Source organism: Poecilia mexicana, unplaced genomic scaffold (genome assembly GCF_051168715.1).
Source record: "Poecilia mexicana isolate PSO_F unplaced genomic scaffold, ASM5116871v1 scaffold_6, whole genome shotgun sequence".
Classification (NCBI taxonomy): domain Eukaryota; kingdom Metazoa; phylum Chordata; class Actinopteri; order Cyprinodontiformes; family Poeciliidae; genus Poecilia; species Poecilia mexicana.
In genome coordinates, this window is record NW_028263375.1 from 27,189,531 (window position 1) to 27,217,349 (window position 27,819).

The following is a 27,819-nucleotide window of genomic DNA, read 5'->3' on the forward strand; positions in this document are numbered from 1 at the left end:
CGAAAGCAATCATGTAGGATATAAAATCAATTAAGAGATTCTAAATTGTGGGTATAGCAGACATCATGTGCATATTTTTTCTTAAGCTGCCATGAAAGTGTAACAGTTTTCAAGTACATGGCAAGCTTGAAAAAATATTACTAGTCACAAGGCATATTTTGTTGTACCCTCAAAGAAGTAAAACAGGGCAGTTGTTCACATTGTGTTAATATTTTATTTCAAGTCAACACATAAAAAAAATGTTTGTTGTGTTTAATTCATTCTAGTAAAGATAACATGGTTTTGTCACATTTTAACCGAACAAAATAATTTTATTTTTGTGAACGCAACAAAATTGAGTTAATTGAATTAGGACGCCGATACCTCTCTTGGCCATAAGGGGGCAGTAATGCAACAACAAAACAGCACCTATCCAGTTTAAACCGGATAAGTCTGGCTGTTCATCCGAACATCTTTTACTTTTCAGTTGTTTGTTAGCTTGTAGCTCTGGATGCCTCTATTTATTTTCTATTTATTTTTTATATTTAAAAAAAAAAGTAAAGAAAGGTGTTTAAAAACGAAACTAAACGCAAGTCTGCAGACCGTGCTGCTGAAAATTTCAAAAGACTGCTGACATTACGATAACTCTGAACTCAGGCATCAGTAGCACAATGGTCACCAAGAGGAAAGTAGTGATACCAAAGCCTGCCATTCACATCTCTAATACGCTGAACATGTCAAATTGTGCAACGAGTCGCAGGAGGTCGGGAAAATATTGTTCTTCAGAGACAGTAGCTTGCAGACGTTAACAGACGGGCACTTTACTCAGGAAATCACAAACGCTCTTGTTAGGAAAAACTGGAACTTGCAACATTTTAAACCAGGCAGCGTTTAGGTCGATGCCGAAATTCCTGTTCCAGTTGTTACCTTGACGCACACAGAAGTTTTTTTTTTCTTCATACGACTTTGTCATAGTAATATTTCATATTAGTTACCAATGCGGTGTAACTATTGGTGAATGGAAGCAGCTGAAAGTCACACTTATTCTACACATAATTCAAGCGTTTCTTGTGATTGTCTAGCTGCACAACAGTGATGGTGCTGTTAAAACATTACTCTGAAAACATCAAAAGTAGCTGTTTCCATTGACCATATTTCTTATTCAGTGGAAACACCGCAATTGCAATTTTTTTTTGACATTAGCAAATGGTCAACAAACTTTTGGTCACATTTGCTTTGTACAGAGACTCTGAGCTCTTGGCTACTGGCAAAAGATTACTTCCTGGAAGCGTGGACTGTGTTGAGGTTTGAAATTTGACCCAGTCGCTAACGTTTGTACGTGAGGTATCTATTGCACCTGTTTGACCCAATGATGCTTGCCGGAGATTGACTGCGCTCTAAACAATCATCCTCTAGTGCGAAAACAGAAGTGCCGAGCTGAACAAGCTGGTTGTTAATGTTAGTTCAATATTTGGAAGAATGATCGAACTGATTCATTCACTTCCTCTGTTGCCACTTTGACTTCTGTTTTCTGATTGGAAAATCTCCTGGAGGGAATCCAAGTAAATGGGAGAAAGTTCAATTGCTGGCCACCTTCAACCACACTGTGAAACTCTGTGTATATGGTAGGGCAGAGTCCAGTCTTCGAAGGCCTAGAAAATGATTAATCTGCCTTTGACAAAAAACAAAGACTTATGTTTCATACTTGTGAACTTTCTAAGTTTCCTGGTACCAAAATATAGTGACATTTGCAATTAGAGTGAAGTCATTAGTGAGACATATTTGATGTGCCACAGACAGACGGATTTCATTTTCCACGCAATTGCACCCCCTCAGCTACTCCTCCATCAGTACAAGATGCAGTCCCACCGTGTGCTTGATATTTAGCCACAGGCTAGTCAGCTGTTAGCCTCTTTTATTTATTTATTTATTTTATTTTTTAATGGCCTACTTTCCAGCCAGGAAGAAGGTTTTTGGGACCTGGGGGAAAAAAAAAACTAGTCCCATAACAGCTCCGTGCCTTGAAGTCATAATTTGTACTGTGGTGCTGCAGATGTTGCACTGTGCATGTATCTCACATGTGATGACGGTCAGAAATGAGTTGGCGAGGAGCCAGGTGGGGTTTAGTCAAGCCAACAACAGATGTGCTGCTGATCCCATGTAAAAGTTATTTGAAGCTCCTGTTATTCCGTGTATGTGTGTTTGTGTGTGAATGGATTTACAAATGCAGAGATCAGAAGTGGATAGTCACTTTGGTTTGAGGATAATATTATATAATTATGCAGAGTAATAAAAATAATGCATTTCTGGCTGGATTAACCGCTACTTACTCATTCTGAGTACAATTGTTGCTTTTAATTTACAATAAATTATGATGCAAAGTGAGAATTTTTTAAAGTCAATATAGAAGGATATTAATTTATATAACATATGTATTTTTATTTTCTTTAATTCCACAGTTGTCATTCTGAAAATTATTTTTTTTAGGCTGAACTGACACCTTATGCTACAGTGACTTCAGATCCTTGAGAAAAAGTTTAAATCTTCAATAGTCCACCTGCCAGGAAGCAATTGTTTCTCAATAGCTGAGAGCCCAGATGCTTAGAAACGTAGAACGAGGGGCTGGTTTATACCAGGCTAGCTTAAGCTAGGAAAGAGCTAGTATTGCCAAGCTCTAAAGATACCAAAATACTCACAATGTTGGTGTCAGCACAAGTAGTCTGCAATCCCTCTATGTGTAAATACTCAAAACATGATTTACACCTTCTTACTTCTCTTTTAATTCATGTAGCGGCTTAATTCCAGTGCTCAGCATTTACAGCAGCTATTATTAAACTGTTTTGTCCTGACATGTAATCAATCTGCCATTTTCATCAACACTGAGCACTTATTTGGAGCTTGATGTGTTTTAGCAGAAGTAAATGGGGAAACTGCTATCGCCCTGGAGTTAAAGTCTCCGAGAATCTGCTCACTCTCATTTTCCCGCTCCCTCTTTCGTTCACGGTGCCGCTCCTGATAAACCTACATCAAATGAAGCAGAACAGGGCCTGGATGGCTTCTATCACAAAAGCAGAAGAATGAATATATTCCTTGAGCTACAGGGTAGAGAAATTTAATGACTTTAACACACGCCGGTGATTTAATTGAACGCCTTCAACTTCTGAGCAAAATGCATACTTGGTGTCACTCGCAGGCAGAAATGCTGTCAAAAATAAAATGAGAATTCTTCTAACAAATTCTTCACCTAACAAGGCGATGTTACTTCATTTTTTTTTTTTTTTTGCTTTGCTTTATTGTGTCATCAAATACAAAATTACTGAACAAAGTGATCCAGTGCCACTGGCATTGAAGCATTGGTATGGAGATGTAATGTTTTTAGTTAAGGCTGAGGAGTTTCCTGAAAAACTGATATTAGCCTCAACACTGGAAAACCTGGAATATTCTTACTGCTACTTATACTTTTAAGACTGGTTAATACTTTTTTTTTAGTGGATATTTTTAAACAAATTTGTAATGAATACTTTTATTTTATAGCACAATCAAGTATGTTACCTTTAGCTGTCATAAAAATTCTGTATTTATCAATATGACTAAAATAAATTTGACTTGGTGATTTAACGCCTTGAATTTGGGCTTCTGTCTCTTTAAGAAACTCATTCTTTCTGAAACTCCGCCTTCTGGAAGTCATCAAAACAACGCTCCTCTATTAGCCCTTTAGCAACATTTTTACCAGCGTTGCCATGAAGTACGTAATGAGCTTGGAAGCTTGGAAACTGAAGCTCTGAGGAGGAGCTTCGTCCTGGAAGGCGGGGCTTGGTCCACCCAGGCGTTTTGTACAGCTGCATGGTTGCCATGGGGGATTAAAGGATTTCTCAAATATGTATGAAAGAATCAAGGCAACACTCCAGTTATGTTCTTGATGAAGGAATAACAGTATAACATGATGTAAAGCAAAAAAAAAAAAAAAAAACATATTTTACTTAATACTTTCTTAAAGTTCTTCTTCCAAATGTAAAAGATGTATTGCTTTGCATTTATTGTCCTTTTTTCTTTTAATATATGCTTGAGACCACACATTCATCTAACAATTAGAATGGAAGATTGTATTTTCCGCATGAAATGCAAACCCAACAATAATATTTCTCTCAAAATAATGGAAATTCAAGAGCAGTTTAATTGTTCTTATCCTTTGCCTCATCCTGATCTTTCAAGGTAGGACGCTCACACTTTGCAGCAGATGTTATTCATTATCCTGCTGTTTATACACCACACCTTGCTGTAGGCAGCAGCACACTGAGCCAAGAGCTGATTCTATTTATTGAATACACAAGAACAACCAAACTATTAAAACTTGCCGTCTGAGCAACAGAACAGCAAGGCCAGCGGAGATAATTTTATTAATATAATTACACAAACCAGTGAAACGGGAAAAACTTCAATTTTTTTCCCTTCCTTTGTTCAAGGTACTGATCATTACTCTCACTGTTGGTTGGCATACCAATTTTGGGAGTATTCTTTGCTGGCATTATCTGGTATTCTTGTGTCGAGCTGAGATCGCCTGGCAAGGGAACGGGGAGGTCATAAAATCCAAGAGCCTGAAGCCAGAGCTTTGGAACGTAAATGAGCCTGTATTTCCTCCCCTTTCAAATTAATTGATTCTACTTCAAGAAAAATGAGCAGCAGCAGAAACTCGCACAATGGAAATTACTTTTACAAAGCAAAGGAGTAACTCACCAGTTCCTGGGGTTGCAAAATTAATTCGTCTGCCAAATGAATGCCAGCATTTCCACATATTCATTAACAATTGACTGCTTTTCTGAGCGTGACGGCACACTTGGTCATAATCTCGTTTATCTTGTGTTAATACTTGATTTTTGGGGTCTATCATTCAAGACCCCATGGCAATAAACCTCTTAATGCCAAAGACTTCTCACAGCCATGTTTCCTGCTGAGTCAAACATGACTGATGTTGCTGAATCACGTGCCATTTTTAGTAAAATTGAGTTTATTTGTACAAATAACCAACAATCTCATTTTAAATGAATGTTGCTTCATAGATCTGTTTTTTGTGCCATCTGGGATTAATACCTCCAAGTCACAGACTCTTGTGTAATTCTTTTAGACTATCATGGAAACTTCTCTTACGGTGCTTTGACACCTGGTAGTCCGGTAGGCTCGGCTTGATTTGAGACCAAAATTGCAACTATTGATACATTTTCAGATGGTGCGGTTCGCTTTCACCTGTATCCAACACGCCAAACCATCTGAAAAACCTGTTCACCCCCTCGCCTGTGGTGGCGCTGCATCACGAACCACTGAAGGAAATGACATGAAAACCTCTGAAGAAGACAACTTCCTCCTTCACAAAATGTAAACAGGAATAGAGTAGTGTCAGATGTTCGCGTTTGTAGGATTTCTCTCTTGTCTTTGGTGGAAAACTATGAGTTCTTTCTCCAGCTAGCACGTTTGGATCAGCTGCGCTGTAGTTTGCTTCCTGCTTTTATAGAGCGGCCTGTGCTCTGCTTTTATGGGGAATTTTACCTCCATAAGTCAAGAGCACACATTTTCAGTTTGAAAGCAGGATTTCATTTCCTTGTTCTCAAAACTTACGTAATACTCGCACTCAAAGCTTCTGCTCTTCTTCTAATATTCTCTGTGCTCTCTCAAACCTTTGTGCTCACGCTCAGATTTTGTCCTCACTCACAAAACTTCTCTCTGCACAGATTAAGTCTTCGCTCGCAAATTCTTTTCTGCGCTCTCGTGGAACAAAACTGCACCGTTGCCTGGCAACCGTCCCAGCCAATAGAATGAAAGTGTTGAACTGGGCAGTGGGAGCGTCCTGCTTTTCTGTGCCGCCAACTGGATGTAGAGAGAAACAACCTCAGCTTCCTGCTCAGAGTAACATGGACAAAACCAGCTTATTATCAGGTGTAAGAACCTTTAGTGCTTCATCTGTGAACAACTTTAATATTGAAGAACCAGTTTTAGCTTTCAATTACATTCCTCTCTATTTAAAATCATGACCATTCAGATGGTGACCTTCACAACTCTGGGATGATTGTAAAGTACTGGCATTTATCGCGGCCAATTTGGTTTCCTGACATATAAAATTAAGGTTCTGTAAAAATGCTTTGGCTCCTGTTTTTTTTTTTTTTCACAATTTGACATTTTGTGACAATGTGATTCAAAAATGTTATATCACAAAGTTGTAGGTATTTGCGAAACTGAAAACATTTTCCACACATAAAATCGGGAAAATGGGGGTTTTGAATGAGGAGAATTTACTGCGGTGTCCCTAAATACAAGAAATTAGAATCAATTTCATTTAGAAATTCAGGAATCACGTCGTATAGAACTGGCTAGTTGTATAGCTGCAAAATCAAGGATGGCTTTGAGAAGTTCAATGAAGGGTTAGGTTATAAAACTATACATAGTCAATCATATTATTGTTCAGTGCATTTCTCAAAACTGGAAAGATACATTTCTATTTCTACAAACGGTCATGACTTTGGCCTTTTTAAAAAAAAAAAAGTTTTAAGAACAAAGCTGGTTGCAAAAGAAAACCATGATGGTAAATTCTAGTTGAATATATCTGCTCACTGCACTTTTTAGATTCGCTTTTAGTAAAAATACATTTTTTATTTGAAAACTAAGCATCTTCTCTAAAAGTGTGCTCATTTGTGTCTCATCACGTAAAGTTCCCATAAAACACACGAACGTTTGTGGTTGAGACGCGACAAAATCTCGACACATTTAAACCGCTTTTCGGAAGCGACTCAATCAGCACCACACATCAGGTAAACCTCTTTTTTTTTATTCTCAATTATTAATCTTTTAGTTTCGCTCCGAACTGAAGCCTCAGAGATCAACAGATGTCGATTTCAGTTAAGAGCTCCCATGGCTTCCATTGTGTTGGCCTATTTTTTTGCGTTGTTGTTGCCTATGTGTAGTTTTCCCTTTTGACTCTCGCCACAAAAAAAAGGACTCTTGATTCTCTCCCTGAATTTGAAATTAAAATGAATATTAATCAATTCCCCTGGCAAGTCTCAACCGAAGTGAGAATTGAGTGAAGCTGCAAGATGTCTTACTGAAGAGCAACTCCCCTGCTGCTCCTCTATGTAACATGGTTTTCCACATCTTAAAGGAAGCAGGGGGGGGGAGGGGGAGGTCTTTTTTTTTATTTTATTTTATTTTTTCAAAAGACAGGCCTGACATCACGCTTGACAAAGCAAAAATTGTATTAAATGCATCTTTATTTTTCTATGGAAGCCCTCAAAACTTTTTTTCTTTGTTCTTCGTGGGATGGAAACCACGTCGCCCACATTCTCAGGTTTGTTCAAAACGCTGATTCAATCTTCTGCCTGGAATTTCGGAGAGCAGCAGGGCGCCCGGCGGGGGGTAAATCTGCTAAGGCTTCCGTCAAACTGCAGACGCATCATGAAATCGCACGGCGCCGACAAGACGCCGCATTTTATTCCTGACTGTTTAAACAACAGCAGCCGCTAATTACAAGCTTAGCATTTCTGTTAACACGCTGTTCATATTTCGGGGAGTTAAAAAAAATAAATAAAAAAGTAGTTGAATTGCGAGTGAGGATTAGGTTACCTTCCACATCGGTCATTTAACATGCTTTGGTTTTAATAGAGGGGGTTCTGCAGGAAATTTGCATTGTGTGTGTGGAGAGGAGTGGAGGCTGCTGAGATGTCTGAAAGCTTGGGAGACCATGCATGTTGCTGTGCCCTCTGGGAAACTAATGACCAATGCACAGAGGCTATGCAAGGAGGATCCCCAGCACAGCTCTGGCTCTCGCTCTCTGGTCGAGGGGATTTTCTCCAGTAATTGAACTTGAGAGTGGCTGCACATACAATTTAGGAGAAATGTAACTGTGGTGCGAAGCTGGATGATGCCTACATACTACAACACGCTTAGTGTGTCTATTGGCTTATTTTTTTTACAATACTATACTACTAAAAAATACTATTTATTTTGTTAACTATGTATATGTATATAAAAATAGTTATATTGTACAGTTTAATCGCAAACAGCGTGATCTATTTTCAATTTTAAATGAAGACAAAAATGATCCTAAAATTTCATGAAGACTAATTGTAAAGAACCCCAAATTAAGTTATTTGCTTTTGTCCTTTGTTGACACTTATTGCTTTTACTTGCGTTTATCTATGATTAACTTCTGGTTTGATGCTTTTATTTTGAAGGGACAGTAGCAGGAAAATTCTCTCTCTCCAATAGACCTGCAAAGAAAAGAACCTGGGTTTCAGCATTTCTACAATCAAGATGATTCGCCAACATTCACCTATTATTTCCATGCAACTCTATCATTCAACAAAAGTATAACATACATATTTTATCCCTGTTTGCTCAGTGACATTGTCATGATTTGTTTTTTTTTCCTTCCCCAATCATCTAAACTCCCAACTTCATTAGCTGCTCAGCACATGTTAGCCCACAGGATTCACATGTCAGTAGAGCCACAGTCGCAACAAAATGAGTCACCCCAGGGAAGTGATTTAATGGAGTGGTTTAAATTGCTCTAGGCATAGATGAGTGCCCCTTTGTTAGCAGTCCCATGAGATAGCAGACCCAAGCGGCAAAGACGTTTTGTTTTGTTTTTCTTTTTCCTCATTTTCTCACATTCCCTTGTCATTTGGACCTGATTGTTGGTGTGAATATGCAAGCATGGTTTGAAATCCAAACAGAAATGGAAACCAGTAAAGGGCCCTTGTTTGCTTTTCTTAGCACCGCGAGGAAAAGTTTTCAAAGTTTGGAGTCGTAAAAATATTTGCATGCGTCGCGTCGCTGGAGAACCCGAGGTGGGGGCTGCCTGTGTCATCGGGCCCCTGCTTCACTCATTACTGAGGCTTCCAGCTGTTTTACACCGCAAAAGTATTCCTTTATTTCCATCTCGCTGTGTTGTTTTTATCCCCAAAAATCGACTCGTGATGGAATGAATTCATTTAAACACAGCAGCGGATGACGGTAATTAGCCAGAATCCTCCAAATTACTCCTGATCAGAGATAGTACTTCAGATAGTGAGTTATTTTCCAAACCCTTCCTCGGCCCCACATAGAGTTAAATTATGCATGCCCAGTCACTTTGACTTAGTTTATGTATTTATTTAGGAGTTTTATACACAAATTGTTTTTTTTTTTTTTTAAGTTTTATTGGCTCTAGTGGCTTTTATTTGATAGTGAATTGTCATCAAAGTGGGTAATGAGAGAAGAGGGAAGACAAAGGTGACCAGGCCGGGAATCAAACCTGTGACAGCCTCCTTAAGTGGGTTGTTCTTAACTACTGCGCCACCACTGCACCCTTTTACACAAATTGTTAAATTTCAAAGCAGGATTTCACCAAAAGCCACAGGGTTACATAAGGAGAGTGAACATCCGGGTCGCTGATGTAAAATTTGGGTATTAAGGCGATCATAAGAATAGAAATAATTGTAAACAGTAAAGGTTGACACAAATACCTGCGATTTGGGGAGGAGCGAGTCGTTCCAAAGAAGACTGACTTTTCTCCTGCCAGATAAAGCTCTGACAGGGAGATCGCTGCAGACTGATGATCCACATTCTTAAATATGGATTCAGAGGCTGAAACAATTGGTGACAAAGATGATTGTCTTCAGAAGTGGCATCGATCTTTTCATTTTGCTTTCATATTGCTTGTGTGAAATGTCCGTAAAACAGTCAAACAGACGACAGACAAATCGGTGTGGTTATGCATTAAACGCTCTGCAAAGTGCATAACCACACAGGAGAGGACTTTTCTCCCTATGAATAGCTGAATCGTGCTCTGTGTCTTAATGCTCACCCATTCAGCAACTGTGACGCAGCTTGGTCTTTGCGTAGTTTCTGCTTTAACGTCTGCTGAACCGTCTCTCAAGTGCAGCCATTCTTGGGTTGCTGCTTTGAGAGGATCCACTCACTATTTGTCCACATTGATGATCATTTTTAGCAGAAATGGAGGAATTTGTGGTTTTTCGGGTCAACAAAACCAGCAAAACCGCAAGTTTGTTTCCATTTAACTAAAGAGTTGTGAATACGCAATCATCTTAATTTGAAGTACAAAAACATGTTCAAAATTATTATTGCTCATTATTCCTGAATTGAGTGAATAAAAGTATTATTTACTGTCCTAAAAGATGAAAACTAAAATTATTATTATTTTTTTTAACAATGCAAAGCCTGGCTGTGTCCTTTGATACTGTGCATCATGTGTTTTGTGTTCATCATTTATGCCTCATAGCCAGAATATCCAGAATATCTTCGGTTTAAATAGTCAGGAAGAAAACCTGGACTTTTCCTGCCCATGTTGGTTTTCCGTGGGCACTTTCCATTCTAGCTGCGCTGGATTAATTGGCCACTCTAAATTCCCTTTAGGTGAAGCTGTGCGCCTGTATGGGTGTCTGTGTAATGTGTCTGTGTGTTTGCCCTTTGGTCGACTGGTAGCCTGTCCGAGGTGTAACCCTCTAATTGCATCTGCTTGTTGGATGCTAAAAAGGGCCCCAAACCTCCATAACCTCAAGCATGATGGAACGTGTAGGGAAAAAAACGTGCAGTTAAAAAGTTCATAGTTTGGTGTCAAATGCAATCTGTCAAAGCTCTGCTGCTTCTTCTTCTTGTTTTTTTTTTACTCCAAACAAAGCCTCAATTATGTAACTGAGGGATTGTTTTTCTCAGAGCTGATAAGATTTCCTGAGGGTTCTGGAAATTAAAGAAATTAACATGTCAAAATAAAAACAGAAGACAAGCAAGATTAATTACTAGCGCATGTAAAAAAAAAAAAAAGAATATTGCATTAAAGTGCAATAATTCTTGCCAGTTTTTTCAGAAAATGAAACCCATGTAGTATATATATAATCTTCACACCAAGCCTTTGCTTCTTGTGAATTTGATGATTATGGCTTAAAGATGATGACAACTCAAAATTCAATGTCTGACTATTTGAATACTGTGAAAAAATGCCATTAATGGAAACTAATGGAGTCACACTCTAATCAGCTAATTAATTCAAAACACCAACAAGGAGGCACAGAATCCACAATGCTTGAAATCCAGTGTGACTGTGACCATCATCACAGTCATGGTGATGGTCAGTGATGGTTTGGGTTGCCATGTCAACTGCTGGTTCTGGTCCACTGGTTTTTCTGAAGTCCACAGACCACACAGCTGTCTACCAGGAAGTTCTAGAGCACTTCATGCTTCCTTCTACTGACGAGCTGAGTGGAGACGATACATTTTTTCCCAGCATTACTTGGTACCTCCCCACACTGCCAAAGGTACCAAAAGCTGGTTCAATGGCCATGGTGTTCCTGCTCCAGGTTGACCTTTAACCCCACAGAAAGTCTATGAGGTGTTAAGACGAACATGAGAGACACCAGACCCAACATGTCAGATGACCAGAAGGCATCTGGGCTCCCATTACACCTACGCTGAACCACAAGCTTATTGTCTGTGTGCGACGGCGCACTGATGCAACAATTTATGAAAGAGGACGCCAGGAGCAAAAAAAAAAAAAAAAATCTCACTTTACACAACATTCCAAATTTCTGATATTTTCTTTACGGCTGAGTTGTCTTGTAGATTCCCACACATTTAACACAAGACCTTGAAAAACACTTTAAAACCAATTCTATGCTCAAACTATTGAGTTCGTTTCATCTTCGTTCACGGAAGACAATGCAATTTGTCCAAGAAATAACTGCACAGGTGTTGCTGTAAACTCTCGCGGCGAGCCTTCGTGAACAGCAGAGCTCTGGCGCAGGGGGGACACCGAAATAGATTCTCACCATAATTAATGTAATTGTTTACACCTGTGTTTGACAAGCCATGCCATCCACAGCAAGGGGCAGACTGACTGCCCAGCTCGTTTTAAACCTGCAATAAACTACAGAGGGATAATGAGGGATTAGAAACAGGTGTCAGAACTCCAGGAGTGCACGTTGTTGAGCTTTTATCCGACTATCCGACTAACACCTCCTAACAGCGCACACTGCTTTGTTTGTTCTACTCAGAGAGCAATATTAGTTAAAGGGAAAGCAATCCCTTGAGAAAATCAGAAATACCGTCTGCAGGTAATCTAATCGCATTCCTATCATGCTTTATAACCGGGCATCATAAAGCTCTGTTGTCTCAGACTCCTTTAGATTATGCATAATTCTGTAGTGGTTGCACACCTTCTCCTGCCTGGAATATTAATGATATGAACTGAGCACCTCATCACATACCTGCAGGCTGATTCATGCTCACACACATAAAAATCAGCAACAACACAGAAGAAGAAAAAAATAACAACAACTGATGTTACAGTATCACAACACGTATTCAGTTTCTGTTTTACCCCATTCTTGGTTGTTGCTAGGTTACAAGGTTTTGCTGGTCTAGTTTGATCAGAAAGTCAAGGGTTACTTAACTCTGGATGTGGACATGTTGGTGTAAAACTGGTGAAGATGGAATAAGATCAGTCACATTAGCTGAGTTTGCATCTCAAATGGGAGCAAATCTCTGTCTGTATTTCATGAATGTAAAAAAACAAACAATTTTGCAATTGCGGTGTTTCCATTAAATAGGAAATCAATTTATTATCACATGTGAATAAGTTCACTTATTCAAATAAGTAAATAAGCTGCCCATTGTCTGGAACCCCCCCCCCAAAAAAAACTTCATCCTCCCACCACTTCCTGTTGTCTTCTTTGTGGTTTTTGCCAGCAGTAACATCCTGCTGCTGATCATGTGACTCATGTGAAGCGGAAAAAAAGTGTTTCCATTGCAGTTTTGCTAAATTATTCATCTATTTCGATAAGGCTGAAAAACAAAGGAAGAAAAAAAGTTTTGTCAAAACTGGTGTGTTTCTATTAAGCAAATGTATTTTTGCTACTTCTATTTGTGTAATTTTCTGGTTACTAGAAACAAATCTAGAGATGTGATCTTGAACACATCTGCAAAGGAACAATTTGATGTGCTTTATCCAAAATTACTGTTAATTTGTAACTTCCTAATTCTAACTACAACAATTAAAGTAATCCTTCCCTCTTTACATCAGCAGGAATCTGGATTTTTTTTTTTTTTTTGGTATGCCTTGGAAAGAGTTTGAGGTAAAATTAAGACATAAAAGTTTGACTTACAGAGGTTTTCCTTGAGGTTTTAAATTTGGTTTTAAATGGAGGCTCAAGTTACCTCAAACAACCTTTCATCCTGTTTTACAGAGCAGGGCTCTGGTCTGCTGAGAGACAATGAATAGTGCTAATTTATTTAACAAAGTTAATAATTCATACCACAACATGGTAAAACACCTCTAGACACAATGGCAAACATCTGAGAATTGCAGATTTTACATGTTTTGATTTACATGCAAGGTCACACATGGAGCAAATTTAGATTGACATGGGATATGAAGCTCCAATAGGCCTTAACGTTGTGATTCATAAATAATTATGTTGTCTTTAGCTGACATTATGCAACCGATTTTATGTGTAAAAAGATGCTGAGTCAATTTTATTATTATTATTATTATTATTATTATTATTATTATTATTATTATTATTATGTAATCCTTTAGTTAAAAAAAGGAGTCAAAGACAGAAATAATTAAGTTGAACCGTTTGCGTCGGTGCTTGACGAAACACACACTCTTGTTAAATGTTGTCTTGCCATAAGGTCTCCAGTGTTCAGTTCAGTTCAAATCACATTTATTTTGCTGTTCCTTTCAACATTTAAGTTTAAGAACAGACACTTAGTACTATATCCCAAATATTTTCGTTGTGCCCACATAACCACTCCAATTTGATCAGTTTCTTTTAACCAGCAACTTTTTTATTACAAGATGTTCACTTCCTTGTTGCATCTCTCTGATTTCCTGCCTTGGCAACATTCAAGCTGTTACGTATTCAGATCCTCGTTCGTTTGTTTTGTTTTTCAAAGCTCAGTCAGACTCTCTGGCTTCAGAACAACTCAGGATTTCTCTTCACATACACAATAAGAGCATGTTCAGAAAGGCCTTGAGTGAAAGTCTAGTTTCAACTCGTAATATTGAAACAACTGTAAATCCTTTGCGACGCCCGATGGCATGTTGTTCAACATATTACATGCTACACGGCCTAATAATGTGCTACTGGGTGAAGTTAAACTGCCTTAGGCTTGACTCTGCAGAGTCTTCTGGGTAAAACATGTTTCACCAGCCGGGCTCTCCTGCTGTACAGTCCCAACAGTCACAGTTTCCGTCATGCACAGACGATGCTGTAGACCACAGAGCCACTGTTTGTCTCCGGGTTACCAACAGAATGTGAACAATCACTTGTTTCTGCTGAAGCAATAGGAGTGGCAGTAGGTCAAGAATACTGAGATATGATCAGTGTTGCAAAAGTAAACTTGGATTGTGTTTTATTTGTGTTGGGGTGAAGTTACACAAAGGCAGTTATTTTAGTAATCAAGTAATCTATTGATTATTCTTTTGATTAATCGAGTAAAAATGTTGGTAAATTCTGCCAAATTTTTGTATCATATCAAACTTACTTTTCTGTAGCTTAGAAAATTAACCTGCAACAATAACAACTCGTTTTTTAAGTCAACCTGGACAAAAACACTCAAAAATCTATAATTAGTAATAATGAAAAAGACACACTCAGCTAAAAATGAGAGAAAATGATACTGTGGTTCTCAGTTCATTTGATCATATTCATTCAATTTAATAAACTCTCACTTTGTACAGCCATTCTTAGCTTTTCTGTCCATGTGAGCGACGGGATCTTTGGTAACCTGGTCACACACAGAAACACACCTGCCATCTATGTAAAGGCCTTTCAGTTAGCTAAACCTGTCCTGACATTGGCTAGGAAGTAACTTTTAGGTTTTCTGTCGCTGCTCTCATCAGTCGTGTTCATCGACTTTTTATTATCCGACCTCGTCTAAGACTCACAGAAAGACCATTGTTTCTACAGACTCTTGTGGGATATTTTCCCTCTGTTACGATGGATCCTCTGCATTCCTGGTTGCTGTACGTAGATCAGGAAATGCGTAATGCGAAGTGTGTGCAAACAAAACTCTGAACGGTGTTGTGTGTTTGAATTCTGGTCTTGTGTTCTTCTTCCATGTGCTAGTTTGCTAGTTTCCCTCCATGACTTTTGGCAAACTACAATCAGGACTTCATGGCTTTCTTGTATCAGTGGCTTTCTTCTTAGCTTGCTTTAATAGGAAGGACAGATTTTGTGGCTCGTAGTTCTTTGAGTTTGTTGGTTTATCAAAGACCAACTAGCTCACAAAACTGGGAATTTTCTCCCCCCCCGCCCCGTTTTCCGTAAACTATTCATGACACAAATAGTACATTTTAAATAATTTAAAAGTTTTATTCTGGTTTTGAGGATGTCATTTCTTCCAGCATTGACAAGGTCAGCTAAAGGTAAGAGCAACATAAAGCCGCTATCGCTCTTAGCTCTAGAAAAACAGTCATCTGATCCTCTCCCAGATGTTATCCTGCTAGTGCTGGATAGAAACCAGTCGTAAACAGAGGGACTCAATTGCCTTTTTCTATATCCTTTGGCATAGAAACATCTCACGTCTGGCTTGCTGCTTAGGCCGACCTCTATTCTGTCACTTAACCACAGATGATAAGACGGAGGGAGAGTGGTGCTGACTTATTCATGCTCAACCAATTAAGGGGCAAACACACGGTGTGGTAAATTTCCCACGCCAACTGGGTGTTTGTTGTTTGGCAACTACAAAACGACGACGGTCAAAGCTAGTTTCTGCTGCACTCTTGACAACACTTTTTGTTTCGCGGTAAGAAAATAGTGGGTGGTGAGTTGCATGAATGTGCAGAAAACAGTATTTATACTGAGCATTAATGTCCACATTTTATATGCAATATTATTGTCTCCCACTGAAAGATTTGCTTCGGTGTAAAACTCAGGATGTCTGTAAGATAAATCAGACGGTGGTTTGCCAGCAAAGTCACAAACTGATGAGCTGGCTGCACAGAGACTACAAAACTGCTGAGGAAAATGCGAAGCTGCAGTGTGTAACTTTTACAAAAACTTCTGTTTTTTACATATTTGTCAAGATGATCACTATGTTGTGACAGTACAAAAAAAGGCAGATAATCTGCTTTCAGTGCGACTGTCATTTTGAACAGATACACAGCTCTGTCAGAAACGACCAGTCAGAGCCAGGAGGAGGTTGTTAGCGCTGTCAATCATCCTCATGCACGCTTCGCTCACCCCTCTGTCTCTCTGCTAAGCTACAGCTGGTTCACCACATCATAACCTGCCACGAATGCTAAGGCTAGTTAGCATAGCCAAAGATGACAGAGAATAAACAGTTTTCCTGTAATGGTGAGTTGTTTCACCACTATTAGCACATTTAGCACTAAGACCCTCCTCCTGGCTCTGATTGGTTGTTTTCGGCTGGTGCATTTCTTCAGATGGCAATAGTAAGACATCGATCTTTTCAAAGATCATCTGTCTTATATTGTCACAACATTGTGACGGTTTTAACAAATATGTTTTGCCAGATTCGTAGTTGGATTTAGGTCCGGCCTTTGACTGGACCACTCTAATGACGTCTAGCACAACGTTATGAAGTATTCTGTTTGTAGCTTTTGTTGCATGTTTGGGGGTCATTGCCCTCATGGAAGCTGGGAGACAGAGTGAGAGTGAGCATGATGCTGCCACCACCGTATTTCTTTGTTGGTCAAAAAGTTCAATTTTGAATTCAACTTAGAGTCATTGTGTTTCCAAACTGGGACTTCTTATGGCATTTTACCCCCAATAATTGTCTTCTTCTATTCCGTTTCCTCCATTCTGTTTATTTTATTTTATTCAAATAATAGATATTGACATTAACGCTTATAGGATGAGCAAAAGATGGAACATTTTCAAAGCTCTTCCTATTGAGGCACTTAGCTACGCCTTGTGGAGTCCAGGAATGTTTTGTTCCTTGTTTGTTCACTTTTTGTTTTAAAACCAGGCAGATTTTGTTTCCCGGTTTGTTGAGGATTAAATCAAAAGCTTTTTTTTTTGTTTTGTCTTTTTTTGTCAGAAAACGAAGGAAATGCTGTTAGTCTCAGAATTTCTCTAGGTTGTTTTTTTTCCCTCCCCTCATCAGTTTCTCAGCTGCTAATTTATTTCAAATTTTTGTCACCTCCTCACTGTTAATTTATTTCGCTATCTTGTCAATTTACCATTTGGAGCATGAGAAGCCAATTAAAATATTGTTGAGTTTGTGCCAAATGTTCTGTGAGGAAGTAAAAGCGACAAACTTTTAACTTCGTTTAAACGAGGAGCTGCACAGCGGTAGTGATGTTAAATACACTTTCTCACAAACGGAGAAATGACAGAGTACAGCCCTTTGTTTTTCTTAGAAATGACAGTAAGGTGATGGCGAATTTATAAAAAAGAAAAGAGAGAGAGAAAGTGTAAATTAGAAGGTTTTTTTGTAATTCTTTGCTTTTTCAGTTCTCAATATTCCACTAAGTCATCAGGACAGACATTTGTTGCACTGGATGCATGTGGGCGCTGTGATTCTGCAATCAGCGGATGTGTTGAAGCTTTTTTTGCTTGGCATGTAGCCACTCCCCCCCCCCCCCCCCTTTTTTTTTAAAGATGCAAAGAAAACAGCCTTGAAGGCTGACAAACATGGCAGGAGACATCTTGATTAAAAACTATGTAGGCTTTTTATGTACTTCTGTACAGCATTAATTTATAAAACAGTGAAACAGATTTGATTCTTCCACATGAGAAGCATCTATACTGATTGAGAGTAAGTCAAGACAGCTTCCTCTGCGATTTTCTGGTTGTTTAGATTCTTGGTACGTCTTAATTTCTCAACAACCTGATGACAAAATGTCCAGGGAATCTTTCTGTCCTCCTCATAATGTGTCATATTGGTTTTTGTAGTGTTGAACAGCTCCATGGTATGAGCCTTGAAACTCAGAGACACTTTGTAAACGGCTTTATCAGGCAGTTTGGGTCTCAAAAATCTTTACGTGGAAACAGGTTTACTAGCTGATTATAATGAGAAATTAAATATTTTCAGGCCCTAATTCTCACCAAAACACAAACACTCAAAGTCACAGTAATTTTCAGCAGTCATTAATATTTTACAACATTGTTACACCCATTGGTTTGTGAAATATTAATAAAGCAACAACAAATACAGGCAACATTTTCTTTTGGGTACAACTACCTGCTTGATGTAAAATTATTATTATTATTATTATTTTAAAAGGAGCAACAACTCACGTTATTACCAGCATGGGGTTCTCCATTTATGCTGTCATTGTGGAGAAAACTTGGAAAGGAGAAGGAGTACATAGGCTGCGCTTCCGTTTGCCATAAAATTGCGCAAATTGAACTTATGAAAATAAACTTGCTTATTGGAAGCACGGTAATTTGGGAAAAACTCATGTTTTCTGATAAAAGTTTCTTGTGCTAAGATGAGGTGGTTTTTCAGTTGTAGTTATTATATATTTTGCAAAATTGCAAAGGAAACTTTATTTTCCCCATCATGCGAGTCACGTGATCAACAGCTGGATGTTACTACTGGAGGAAAAGATGAAGAAAAAGACGGGAAGTGTTAGGAAGATGATGTTTTGTTTTTGTTTTTCCAGACGATACGGATCCGGCTCTACCGGAGCTCTCACAGCATCGCACAGATCATAAAAAAGTTGTGCATCATTCCAACTTGTGGAATCCATAACTAATCTGTAAAATCACCGACTATGATTTACCCAAAAGGCCACATCCATAGCTACTCCCAGGTATGAGGGGCTCGTCGATCCAACGTCTCCTCTGACTGGCTGATACATGATGAGCGCTATGGCTGCATTATGAATATATTTCATTTAACTGTTTAAAAATCACAACAGTGACTGATGTAATGATTTGTTGCGTAATTTCACATTTTCATTTCATTTCTTATTTAACGGAAACGTCATAATTGCGAAATTGTATTTTTTCCGACATTGGCGGAATATAGAAAAAGATTTGCAATGGAAACACTGCTATTTATAGCAGCAACATCTTAACTCTACCAGAAAAACAAAGCCTGGGACTGGAGCTAGCAGCACGCTAGCTTACAACCACTGCTATCCTGTAAAATAGTTCATAAAGAAAAATCTGTGTTTGGGGCGTTTAGAAGCTGGTCATGTTTCCCACAAGTCCTGATGAGATGCATTTATATTCATAAGTTCCAGTACTGATGCCACTACTAGAGAAAATAAGCAAGGAATACTCAAAAGTCATAGCATTATGTAATCTCATGCTGTGATATGCAGAAGCTCTGTCTGCACTAATGAAGATTAACTCACCATTTCTTCAACTAGTCATTTTTTGACCACTTGGAGGCAGTCATAGACTCATCTTGAGGCAGTGATAATTACGTTTGGAGAGAAAACAAAGCAACAACATGCTGACGTTACTGCAGAACGTCTTTTGAGCTGCATAAAGCAACGCTTTGGAAAGATAAATGGTGTGGAAGCAGCTCGCACGTCAGCAGTGAGTCAAATTCAACAGAAAACACCAACAGCAGAGGAAGGTAAGACGTGGAGATTTCTCACCCACACAGCTAGACAAGCACCACTCACACAGCTAGTTGTATGTTATTAGTTTAAACGTTGAGGCTGTCAAGGGAGAGCAAAAAAAAAAGCTTGGATTTTTATTTCCCAAAGCTGGATGCCAAAAAACTCTTAAGCTTTCAAAACATGGGTAAATAAAATGAGACGGCGTGCGTTTGCTAGCCTTGCAGGATTCAGGAGTCTTTAGAGTGAAAAGCAACATATTTAATACCGGTCAGCACTTCAGGCGTCTTCCTATCTCCCCCCAACTCTTGATTCTGGACTTTTGCCTTTTTATCTGCTTCATTTTTTTCAGGGAAAATTTGCTTGAAGCCCAACACAGTGATATCCTAAAGTACAGAGCTAACATTCGGCCTAAACTCATCTAGAAAGCCTGGTCACAAAATGTCCTGAACGGTTTTCGGTAATCAATCTCATGTGGATATTTAATTCATAGTAACCCAATTTTATATGTGCTGATTCTGCTGATAGTAGTAATAAAACATCAGTGCTTTGTAGTGAGCAGATGGCTCTTTGTGTTTTTTTTTTCAGGAAGTGGAGGTTTACAGTAAATTACATGGAACACCCTGCAGGTATGATCTGATGACATCTGCTACTAATGTTGGTATTTATAATACAGCCGCCACAAAAGTATTCTCACCCCTGAAGGTGTTTTACATTTTACTTTACGATTTTTTTATGAGGGTTTAATGTGATAAACTGAGACAAAGGAGTAAAATTTGAGAATAGGGGCTTTTTTTTTTAATTACAGTGTACCTTAATCACTTTTGTACCGCTTAATGTGATTTACTCCATTTGCTGTTTCTGCTTCTCTTTTCCGGTGCTGGTTCCTCTGTCTTCAGGAATAAGGACTTCCTGGAGAAGTCCTGGAGAAGTGCTTGTTCTCCAGGAAGTGAGACTGGCAACATGTCTGCATCGCATGGCAACATAAGCTGCGTTTCCGTGACAAATGTACGCAAAACGTTGTCGATATTCAGTAAATGTTGAAAAAAAAAACACAATTTTGTAATTGCGGCATTTCCATTAAATAAGAAAGGCAATTAAAATCACATGAGAATCAGCTTGCTCTCGCGAGAAATCGTTGAAAAATGATCCCAAAACTACTTCCTGTTGTCGTCTTCAGGGCTTGTGGCGACATCCGGTTGTTGAAAACGTGACTCTTGTGATGCAAAGAAAATGTTTCCAAGGTAGTTTTGCAAAATAAACTGTAAAATTAGTAAATATATCTTTCTTTCTTAAGGGAGCATTGATAAAAAGTTCAGTCTTCAGATGACATAATCATGAATCAATGAAGTATTGATCCGGGGTCTAAACACAAACAGTTGAGACTTTGTAGCTTTTAATGCTATTTTGAAAAAAAAAATTATTTTATTTTCATTTGTGTTGCTTTGTCATATAAAAAGAAAGAAACTAAGTTTAGGACTGTAACTCAGTATAATTCAAAATGGTTGAAAGAGTGTGGACAGTTTTGGAAGGAGCTGCAGAAATGGCTTCATATTTTAATGAAACCCCAGTAAAATGCTCCATACGTCCCCAATGTGCTGTGCAGATATTAATCAAATGTTTTCGATAAGAAAGGCCTGATAAGATCCCAAGAACTATGGTTGCACAAGATAACATGGCGCAGACATCATCAAATACTTTGTACAAATTCATTTTGTTCAGTTTTCCTTCAGTACAGCTGCCTCAAAATTAATGTATGGATGTGTCGTGTGTGTGTGTGTGTGGGGGTGTGTGTGCGCGTGTGTGTGCGTGTGTGGGGATGGAAGCTAAATAATACATTCCCCAGATGGTGAAGTTGGTCACAGTCATAAATAATAATAATTAAAAACCACTGATATAAAGCCCCTGAAATGTTTCAGCACTGCTGCAATAAAGTTGCGACCTGCTCCTGCTTATTGCCACCTAACTACCTGGCATGCAGAGAAAGCCTCGGAGGCTTTATATTGTCGGCACTACAGTTTAACTAGACCTGCAGAGAGACTGCTGAAAGAGTAGCATTAGCGCCGCTAAACTCCATCCGCAGTGAAACTTCAGAGCCAGTCTGAGCATGTGCAGTCAGGGAGCGCTGCAGCTCCAAATCCACTCTGATGAAATCAGGAGTTTGAATTATTCCACCTTGTTTGTTTACTACACATAAATTATGCACAGAGAGGTGTGATGCGCCGCAGTGCAATCCAAGGGAAAAGGGCGACCTTTGTTTTAGGGAACGAGAAGATTATCACTTCAGGTCTCAACAGGAGCCTTCCTGCAAAGGAGCTCGGATATTATCTGCTTTGACGTTGTTGGGGGTTTCGGTAGATTTAGCTGGACTTTTGTAATGCATTGTGAACACAATAAGCAATTGATCAATCAGTCGCATGAAAAATCTAGTTGAACTCAATAATTTCCATTCTGGTTGATATTTTCTGAAAACATTCTGTGTACAGAGACATCATAAATCATTTCATTTATGGTTTTGGTTGTACGTGTGTGTTTTTGTATTTATTGTTTTTTTCTTACTGTTGTTTGTTTTGGATATTTAAAGTATCTGAGAGGCTCCAGTGTTGGACGTTCTTTGCTAAATTCAGGTGTACTGATCATTGAGAGAGCGATGTTGAATTATGCAGTGACTGATCCCTCACTTGGACACTATTCAGCCTCATATGTCGCTTTCCGTATGAGGCTGCTCCTGTTCTCTGGATTACGTTACCTTTCCAGGTTGCCCACGATTTAAATCACTTCTTAAAATGTGTTTTTATCCGTTGGCATTTGACTTTCCTGTTGTGTCGTTTTAGTATTATTTTCTCTTTGTCAATTTATTCTATCATGCTACTGTATGTGGACAGCACTTCGGTTTTTAAAAGTGCTATACAGATAAAAGTGGCATTGACAATGTCACTGACATGTTGGTATCAGTGTAGTATTATGTGTTTCCACAATTGGGTAAGGTCAGATGTTAAAGACTTACTCAGGTACATTAGGTGAGTGATCAGAAAATGTTTGCACTGAATTAATATGTAACCTAGCAACAGCAGAGCAACCGTTACTTTTCTTTTACATGATGGGGAATTCACTAAAGGTTTTAGCTGTGAGGATCTCACATTAGCTGCTACCGTAACTGTGGTGTTTCCATTAAATAAGAAACAATTAAAATCACACGTGAATAAGCTTGTCCACATGAGAAGTCGATAAAAAAACACGTCTCACCATCATCCTCCAACCACTTCCTGTCGTTTTCTTCTTCATGGTTTGCGCCAGTGGCAACACCCGGTTGTTGATCATGTGACCCGTGCGTTGTGAGAAAAGCGTTTCCATTAAAGTTTTGCGAAATGAACCAATTCCAAAAAATAAAAAATAAAAACAACGTCACCGTTGCTCCAAAACTAGTTTTTCGACATTGGGGCGTTTTGTCAAATCGTGCTTCCATATGGCCAATGGAAACGCAGCGAGTGGCTTACGCTGCGATAACCCAGGCCATGCTGTTGATGCTAATTATTTAATAATCAAAACAAAAAACCTCCTCCCTCTATTTTGTAGCTGAACCAAACAATTTATTACGTTTTCCAAAAGGACATCACCATTTCATAAGGAGGAAAAATATTCAATATAGAAAAAGAAAATCTATTTTTTCCCCTTCACATCAATATATGTGCAGAAACCTCTATTGTATTTCTTTGTCTTTTAGAAAACCCACATGCTCTCACTGTTGATACTTGCAACGCTATTTATAGCATTAAATAAATGAGAAAACTCAGCCCAGGATTAAACACAGAGATAAGCTCATCTAACAACACACATCCCAGAGAGGGCTTTACTAATAATCCCAGACTCCAAAGTTGTATTTACCTTTTAAACTCTTTCAAGGTTTTTTTTTTTTTTTTTTTTTTACATAACAAAGGCAGGGCTCACATTAAAACCTGCAGAATCAGACAGATGATGATTCTTCAATCAGCTCCTCGGCGGCGGGGATGTTTTCCTGTTGGCTCAGCTTTCCAGCTTCCCTTCATAAGAGCCTAACGCTGATAAATGACGCCGGCTTGTCACCGGGCTTTATTCACGGTTGGAGTGCGGCGCCGCACCTCCGCCGCCTCCTGCTCACTAACCGCGCGACGCCAGAGGCGACGCAATCCGAACCCCGCAACACGGCGCAGTTTTCGTTCGGGCGTTTCCCGAAGAACGGCACAGCCGGGAAGCATTTATTGACATCCCGCCAACTTTTACTTGATTTCAGTCGACGCATAATTAAGACAGTTCACACATTGGTAAAAACAAAAACGTGGTGATATTTCCCCCTCTCCACTCCCACCATGTCCTTCCATCATCGCCTCGGTGTTTATTAAACCATGGAAGGACCAGAGTGCATTATTAAAGGAGAAAATATTGAAACTCAGACGTTTTTCCTCCAGTTTGGTTTGTTCTCACACTCCTCTGCACCTAAATTGATTTCACGCTCTATGACTATCTGCTTGGGAAATAATGTGGGGCATTATTAACTGGGAGACGGGGAGAGGGGCTGGGCGTGAGGTGGGGGTGGGGGGATCGCTGGGGAGGACAGGAGACTCTGACGGAGGATCCAGGCCCCTCGATTAATGCCGCCGGTCTATGAGCTCAAGCTGAATCCAAAGTGGGCATTCAATCCAAATTAGCGTTGTTCTGTCGAGGCACTTCGTTCTCCTGAGCGCTGAGCCGTTCGCCTGTGTGCATCGGTTGTCTTCTGCTTGGCAGCCATATTGAGGCCATCTAAACCAACTAGTATGACACGGCAGGTTCTTTTTCTCACAAAGTAGAAAAAAATAAAACTTTACGCAATTAGTAGTACTGACTTTTATTAACCTTTGCTTGGTAGCTGTCAAATATAGAATACACTGACCATTAAAATGAAATATAGCTAAGTGTTATTTTACACTTTACACTTGAAGCTGTCAATGGAAAACGGTGATTTAAAAATCATGGTAAAAAGCAGAAAAAAGCTTTTCAAGGGATTGTTAGCTGCGTTTTCGTTGACCATGTGATTGAGCCATTTGATATCGCAGAAATAAACTCGCTTAATGGTTTATCCACTAAAAAAACCCATTAAAGGATGAGGGTTTTTTTTTTTTTTTTTGGCCATGTCTAAGTTGGTTTATTTCTCAAAACTGCAATAGAAACATTTTTTTTCAATCACATGAACCACGTGATCAATAACTAGATGTTTCCACTGGTGCAAACCATGAAGAAGACGACAGGAAGTGGTTGGAGGGCATGTTTTGTTTTTTTTTATTTTTAGCGACTTATCACACAAACAAATGTGTTCACATGAGATTTTCATTGTGTTTCTTGTTTAAGGGAAACACAGCAAATGCGAAATTGTGTTTTTTCGACATTAGGTGAATATCGACAACGTTTTGCATACGTCGTATAATTATTCACACTTATTAACGGTGTTGCACTGCAAGCTGATTTAGATTTTTCATTCTTCAGAAAATCCTGCTGGATAAAAGACACCTTTGGGTTTATGGCAAAAGAATCGCACTAACACCTTATATAAGACTTTATAATTGCAAAGTGATGTTCAAATTCTACTTAAGTGATGAACTTTAAAAAGAAACTGGATGTTTCTGTTCACAAGAGCTAATAACTGTATCATAACAACATGTAACATGTTTACTTAAATGCATGTCTGAGTTCATAGTTGTGTTTAAAGTCAGAATTTAAAAAGAAATACTCAAAGATAATGATAAAATAATAGAAGACGTTAATGTCCCAAAACTTCAATTTTATGACATTTTGCCGTTTCTGAAGCACAAACCTTTGGAAGCCTGACGATGTGGAAATAAATACATGACAATGCCTGTTAGAGGCCAAGGATTATATCTTAACATTACCCTAAAAGCTAATATTAAGTCATGTATAGATATCTCAGATTGATGCAGATATTTTGAGATTTTTATCCTGGAAAAAACCCAGTGTAAAATCGTGTCATTTTCCCTCTGCTGCACATGAACACACCATTTTCTGCTGGTCTGTAATGTAAAATCTCAATGAATTACATAAAATGTTTTTGGTTGTAATATAAAAAACATGAAAACATTCAAAGGGTGTGAATAGTTTTTCACGGTTGGATGTAAAACAGGATTTCTAGATGTTTAACCTAGCTAAAATAAATGCAAATAATACAATAAAAGGACAAAAACAAAACAAAAAACAAAGACCGTATTACACAGCTGCATGTTTCAAATATCTGTTTGACGTGTCAGGTGCAAATCGCAAAATAATCCTCATCCCCAGATGTTTTTCTGCGATTCCAGCAGGATCGACGCGCTAATTCATTTGGCGCGGGCCGGACTGCTTCTGATTCAGTTCACATCTCTTTGTCTGTCCTGTCAATCTTTGATGCACTGTTGGCTCTGACTCATTTTTCAAAACGGCGAACAGAACACGCACAGAAAACGGCGACAATATGACTCACGATTTCTGGAATCTGGTCAACAAAAAAGGGAAAAGAAGGGAGGAGAAAATAAATAAATAAAACCAAAAAAAAAGGAGGGGAAAAAAAAAAGGACTACAAAACAATCAGGCTCATGATGACACAGAAAGTGCTTTTTAATCTAATAGAAAGCTTTTGAGCTGTGAACTGGAGTGTGTATTGAGTGGAGGTAGTAATCCTCGGTCTGGCATAAGCTGCTGCTCCAGTCCTCCTACGCTGCTGCAGGGTGAGACAGACACTTCTCTGGATATTCTCCTCTGGTCTCTGCTGCGCTGCGGAAACACTGGCGGTTCTTTGTAAACAGCGCAGGCAGGACCGACCGACCCAGCGTCTCCGGTTGAACGTTGTGTAATGTTTTCTGCACCACTTGCTGCCGTGTCCCCGCGTCAGGCCATGTGTCACCCTCGCTGTCTACGTGAGACCAAAATAGTTCCCTGTGCTCCGTTTGCGTGTTCGCAGACTCTGCTTGGTGAGCTGGGAGCAGCTTGGCATCTGGTGCCTTGCTAAAAGGCATTTAGACAATTTTAGAACCTTTTTTTTGTTGTTGTTTTGGTCGCGTCACCTGCTCTACATTCATTGACTCACATTCTGCTTGCATGACTAGCACAACCGTCGCCATGATGTCAGGGAGCTAGCATGCTGTCAGATGGAGATTAGCTCGTCTGTAGATAAGGAAGTAGAGTTTCGACTGCTGGAGATGGGCGACAAAACCAGCAACCCCTCGAGGAGTAGACGGCCTTATTAGTATCCTGCAAGGACTTTTTGCTCTTGCTATTTTACTTTTGGAAAGGTATGGTGTGTAACCATGACAACGTGGTGTTGTTTTGACAACTTGAGGCAGCTGATTGGCATCTCAAAAGCCCAAATATTACCCAAACTATGAGCCTAGAAGAGGTGGACAGAAGACGACCAAAAAGCAAAGAGAGAAGTTCATAAGACCAGACACATCTAGGATGTTCTGGTCTGATTGGGACCAAAACGCCATCATTTGTTACATTTTCAGCTGGTGTGGTTTGCCTTCACACTGCACTGTGTCAAACGAGCCAAACTCTTTGAAAAACATGTTCCCCTCCTTGCCTGTGGTGGCGCTGTACCAACAACTACTGAAGGAAGCGACATAAAAACTTCTGAAGAAGACATGAGCGCAACTACCTTCTTCACAAAATGTGAATAAAAATGAATGTTTTCTTTGGGATATTTCTTTGGGTATTCCTGACCTGAACAAGCAGGTGGATGGAAGTAGATTTCCACATTTCACTCTGTACCACTTTCTTCCCTCTGCCTTTTTCTTTTTTTTTTGGAAGATGATTTCCATCACTGAATAATTCACTCTATCCCAGACATTTTACATGTGGAGAAAGAGAAGCATTTAGGTCACAGGACTTTAGTAATGGGGATCTGAGAGTTGTTTTGGCTCACACTGAGTCGGTCTCCCTGGCCAGCCACCGCTGACTTTGACAAGTTGTGTTCGGTTGAGGCCAACTGAACGGCCTGTCGGTCCAGAACCAGGCCACGGTCTGGAAAGTCTGGACAGATCCGTGAAATCTGACGCATCAGGAAATGTGTTGATTAACCCATTTGGTGCAGAAAAATCTCCAGACATCCGAGTGCTCTAAGCCAACGTACCCTTAGCAAACAAATGAACTAAGATCCTCTGTTGTGACTGATGATGAATCATTTAGCATCATTGATCATTGCCGTCTACTGTAAATGTTTGATAGTCGTTATTCCTGCCATGAATGACACAATGTCATTAGATTTACTCTAGAATGTGTTTCTTTCATGAGCCCCGGCTGGTTTGGGTGGC